This window comes from Poecile atricapillus, chromosome 37, assembly GCF_030490865.1.
Source record: "Poecile atricapillus isolate bPoeAtr1 chromosome 37, bPoeAtr1.hap1, whole genome shotgun sequence".
NCBI classification, from domain to species: Eukaryota; Metazoa; Chordata; class Aves; order Passeriformes; family Paridae; genus Poecile; species Poecile atricapillus.
Genome location: NC_081285.1, coordinates 1,713,878 through 1,719,746, shown reverse-complemented (window position 1 = coordinate 1,719,746; position 5,869 = coordinate 1,713,878).

Sequence of the window (5,869 nt, the reverse complement as noted above, 5' to 3'; positions counted from 1 at the left end):
TTTCCCGTAAATCCCGGCGAAACTGAAAGTGAAAATGCTCCGAGCGGGGGTCGGCTCCTGGGGCTGGGGGTGGGAAATGGGCACAGCCCCAGGGGCCCCGGGATGCTCTGGGAGGGGACTGGGAGCGCTGGGACTGAAGCCCACGGTCTGGGGATGGCAAACGCTGCTTGAGTTAGGGGCCACAGGGCTCGGAGTTTTGGGAACTTCATAGTTCTGAAAACCCTGTTTTGGCAGCTTTGGGGCCGTGACAGTGGTTTCAGGAGCTTTGGAGCTGAAAAAGATCCATTTTGGGTGTTTTGTGGCTCCATGTTATAAATTACTTTCAAATTTCCAAACAGTCAAATTTAATTAATTGATAATATACTTTAATAAATTGAATATAAAATAATAAAAGAATACAATTTAGTAAAAAGGTAAAATTTAGTAGATATATTCAGACATATATTTCTATATATATATGTGAATATAATTGGCCAGTGGTTACAAATGGTTAAGGCATAAGCAAAACCAACCGGCGTATGGGGAGGCTTCTCACCCCACCTCACTTTTGTTTTGTTTTGTTTTGTCCTTTGTTTTTTTTTGAAACAAAGCACTTCAAACTAAACTTATATACTGCATGCTTATACATATTCATTAATGTTTCCCGTAAGTTTCCTCCTATTTTCTGACTTTACATCGCTTTTTTTCACAGTGCATGCCTCACTTGTTGCAAAGGGGTCTTCAGTCTTCTTTTGGGGGTCTTTTGGCAAAGGTTTCTCCTCTTCCTCACTGTCCTTTGGATAACCTTACAGGTTTGTGTGTGCGTACTAAGCATTGTGTTATGTTAGTCTACTAATTAGTCTGATATTTACTAATCTTTAGGCCCAATGCCTAAATTCATTCTAATTTTGGTCTATCTCAAGGCCATTTTGGTCTTGAGACACCATTTATCTTCTAAAGTACATCCTATACATTAATTTTGATATGTAACATCTGCAAAGGGGTACATCTGCTTTGTAACACTGATTCTTGATAGTTTCTAAGAATAACTTTAATAACAGTTACAATTTAGTTAGCATGAATCAATTCCATTTATTACACTGCAGAACACTGATTTTGGGAGGGTTTTGGCTCAGGGAAAAAAGAACAAAACAGTAACTTAGGGATCTCTGAGTCTCAAAGAAAGCAATTTAGGGGTATTTTGAACTCAGAAACAGCACTTCAGAGAGATTTCAAGCTCAGAAATACACATTTATGGATATTTTGGTGTCTGAAACACCAATTTAGGGTGCTGAGAAATACTCATTTAAGGAGGATTTAGGCTCAGAAATATCAAATGAAAGAGGTTTTGACCTCCTCAACCAAAAACCTATTTAGGGAGGGTTTTTCTCACGAGGGCTGGAATCCAAGTATGGGGAGGCCTGGCAGTCTGACAAACTGCCAACCAAACCCACCATGGCAAGTGCTGGGTGCCTGTGGTGGTGAAAACAAGCACTGCATGACTGCAAACATACCCTGTGCCTGTGGTAACAGCCAGGGTGGGAAATGGAAAACTGGAATTTTTGGTAGGCACAGGAGCTGGTTATTTGGTGTTAAATAACCTGCAAGAGAAGTTAAGTGATGATTCTGTCACAACTGTCAGTGCCACTCGGATTTGTAAAATGTGCCCCTTTTTCAATCCGATGAAATTCAAACGGGGAAAATTGTGGAGAATCCATTATTTTTTGTACTTGCCTAACTCTCCAAAACCATTATTAGGAGGAAATTTGCTGGAAAAATTGAATGCAGAGATCAAGTATTAAGAAGGGGACATTCAAATTAAAATCCCTGAGCCTACTATATGGAAGCTTCCATTTTTTATGTTACAAGGAACTGACTTCCCAATCTGAACCTATCCCAAAGAAAATTAAGGATGCAATAGTCCGCATTGTATGGGCCAGTGGGATTCCTGGAAAATCAGAAAGAGAGGAACCTGTAAAAATCAAAGTAAAATCAGACACAGGCCTGGTAAAACAAAACCAATATCCATTAAAACACGAAAGCTGAAAAGGCTTATTACCTGTCATTAACAAGTTTTTAAGGTACAGGTTATTGATGTAATGTGAGTCTAAAGATAATACTTCAGTTTTGCCAGTCAAAAATACAAAATACTAATGGTAAAGATTATGTGTTAGTACAAGACTTAATCACAATTAATAAAATAGTATGGGAGCTAACCCATACACAATCTTAACTGCAATAAAAGAAAATTTGGAATGTTTCACTGTAATATATTTAAAGGTCACCTTTTTCTGCACACTTCTAAGATGTGAGAGCCAGGAGCTGTTTGCATTTGAGTCAGAGAATCCACAGAGAGGATTGTGTTACCACAAGGATTTAAAAATAGCCCCGAGTTTCTGGGAAATAACTGGCAAAGGAATTAGAGGAATGGAAGACCTTTAATCTGCAGGGGACTGAGTTGTAATTTGTTGTTGATATCCTGACAGCCACCAAAACTGAAGAACAGTGCTGTGACCTGACTGTTGAATTGTTAAACTTTTTTGAATTGTGATCACAGGGTATCTAGTGTGAAGGCCAAGACATGAAGAAGACTGTGTGATCTTTCTGAGTTTTAAAATCTTCCCGATCAAAGGAAACTGAGCATGAGTCATGAGTTGTAAGGGAATTGCTTCCTTTTTTGGCATTGTCAACTGGTGGATCAGTAATTTTAGATTTAGTCCAACCTTGGCATGGACTTTTAAAAGTGTCCACAAAGACTTTATTGTATGGACTGACAATAATTGGGCTGCTGCATTCAAGCAACTTAGGAAAGCACTGATGAGTTCTGAGTTTGGGCCTGTCAGATCCCAAGAGATCTTTTGAATTAGTTTCTTATGCCGAGTATGGCTCAGCTGTTTGTGAGCAGTTGCAGCTACTGCAGCAGGTGCTGTCAATTTGGGAAGCTCCTGAATTGGCTCAGGGACAGATGGTACAGAGGGGGACACTGGCTGTCCCCAGCTGAATGCTCAAATACCAAGCAGTACTAATGGGCCCTCAAAACCACCTCTGTTGTTAATTCTGCTGTGTTTCTGTTGGCCTCCAAAGTACTCCAGTGAAACACTTCTGTGTTTCAGCACCGAAGACTGAATCAGTTGCTCTAGCACAGGCATTGGAATGGAGGGAGGGAGGGAGGGAGGGAGGGAGGGAGGGAGGGAGGGAGGAAGGAAGGAAGGAAGGAAGGAAGGAAGGAAGGAAGGAAGGAAGGAAGGAAGGAAGGAAGGAAGGAAGGAAGGAAGGAAGGAAGGAAGGAAGGAAGGAAGGAAGGAAGGAAGGAAGGAAGGAAGGAAGGAAGGAAGGAAGGAAGGAAGGAAGGAAGGAAGGAAGGAAGGAAGGAAGGAAGGAAGGAAGGAAGGAAGGAAGGAAGGAGTGTGTGTGTGAGACAGGGACAGGGGTTAGGTAGAAACATAAGTAGAAACATTAGGCAGAAACACCCTTCTGGTGGTCCTAATGACATCTTGTGTTTCCCCTCCATCTGGTCTTCTCGGTGGCAAGGATCCCCCACCACCAATGAAAAGCATAGAATCTGTTATGAATAAGATGCAGTGATTGGCCCATGCAAATGAGGATGAGTTATTGATTATGTTAAAAGGAGTTCTGTTGAAATTTGGGGTTCTTTTTGATATGTACCTTTGTTATGCCAGCTTAGTTTTAAATATTTTTGTCTTCACCCTTCAATCCTCCTCCCCTCGCCCTGTGTAGCTGCTGCCTGGCAGCTTTAGCCAGCAGAGCTGTCAGAACATGTAAGGGAGGGTGTATCTTTGTCCCTTGCATAAGAGACAGCAGCAGATGGGGACACGTGTTGCTGGGACGCTTGGCATAGTAACATCGCTCCAGCACTCAAGACACGAGGAAGGCTCCACCAATAAAAGGCACAGAGGACTGAGTGGCAGACCTCGGGAGGAGCCAAGTTTACATATAAGGGTGTGGGAAATGCAGGCACAGGGAGCTCTCAAAGCCTTGAGCATACAGGCTCAGAGATTGTGGTGGATGCAGTGTTTGACCTGAGACCTTGGAGAAGGTTTGTTGCTTTAGAACAGTAAAGTTATACAGACATAAAGTAAGAATAGAAGTTTGTAGTTTAAGTAAAAATATGTTTTAAGCAAGTAGAAATATGCCTTAAGTGAATAAATATGTTAAGCAAGATAGTAGAAGACTTTAAAATTTAACAATAGAACCTGTTATAGAGTTAGTAAGAAGTGTAAAATGTAGCAATGTAAGTTTTTGTAGTCATATAATTGGATGAAAAAAGACGCACTGCAGTAGTATTATATGAGGCGAAGAAATTAATGATTGGTTTATGGAGATGCTAGTGAGCTTTTGTGTAAGTTTTTGATTGGTTAAGAAACTTATAAAAGACATTGTAACTAAAATGTAGGTGGCTTCTGATGGGTTGGTGTTGAATGTAGCATCTTAAACGTCTCACCCTTCCATGAGAATGATTAAGCAATAAAACACCTTTTATAACATCACTCAGTTGGCCCCGTCTGCTCTGATCCAAATAAATGATGAAGCCATGAACCCTAGGAGGAGCCAAGTATAGATATATGGGCAAAGCCACAGACTGTGGGAGGTGCTAGGAGGACATATAGGCACTGCTTATGAATATTAATGTAGTTGATGGAATCTTGAGTGTATAAAAAGCAAAGATGCCATTTTGTAAGTTGAACCTCTGGTGGACAGGACCTCCCATCATGCTTCCAGCACTGTTCTTCCCCTTTTGCTTTGTGTTTTTAACTGGTTCTTAATAAAATTTTTATTACTCATGCCTGCCTGGGGTCTGAGTTGTTTAAAACAAATACAGTGTATTAATATATGTTTTGGGCAGGTGGGAACACCCACGTGCCTCTGTTGCAGGGGGGGTGTTTGACGCTGTCCTTTACAACACAGTGGATTTGTTGCATCATGCTGCAGTGCTCTGGTGAAGGGTCTGGGGCCTTTTCGGGGGGGCCTTTGAAGGGCCATGACACCTTCTCTGCTGCCCTACACGTGGATGAGCTTTTCCCTGGGTGAAGGGGCCTCTCAGCTGAGCTGGTTTGCACAGTGGAGGGTGGGTGGTCACTGTGCCTCTGACCAGAGGCTTTTCCTCAACACATCCAAAGCCTCTCTTCCCCCCACCCTTTGGTAGGAGGGTCTGTTCCAGCATGGCAGCTGATAGCCTTGGGGCTATGGTCTCCACTCACAGAATGTGCTAAGCTTGAGCCCTCTATAAATGTGTTCTTCTCCATCAGCCCAAACCTGAGTCACTTTTATTTCCAGGGCCTTAGTCAGGAGGCCTATTCAGGGTGTGGTGGTCTTCTGTGCAGTTTTTATACAGTTTTGTTATGATAGGCAAAAGTCATTCCTGAAGATGTTTAAGCTGTAAATTGTAACATTTCAGTCTCCAACACCAGTATGGAGCTGGGACCTACCAGTTTGGGCCTGAGACCTCCTGGTGTGGGACTGGGACCTCCTGCTGCAGGCCTAGGACCCCTGCTATCACTCCAGAACCTCCCAGTATGGGGCTTGGACCACAAACTCACACAGGAATCCCACAGGAGTCCCCGATGTTCTCAGGGGTCCCCACTCCTCTGTGAGGCTGAGGAGGAGGAGGAGGACAGGGGGGGCCTTCATGTGTCCAGGATTGGGGGAGTGTGAGGGGGTTCCCCGTCAGCCATGGGTGCCACCCAGAATGGTGACAACTTACCCAGACCTACCTTCCTTCCTTCCTTCCTTCCTTCCTTCCTTCCTTCCTTCCTTCCTTCCTTCCTTCCTTCCTTCCTTCCTTCCTTCCTTCCTTCCTTCCTTCCTTCCTTCCTTCCTTCCTTCCTTCCTTCCTTCCTTCCTTCCTTCCTTCCTTCCTTCCTTCCTTCCT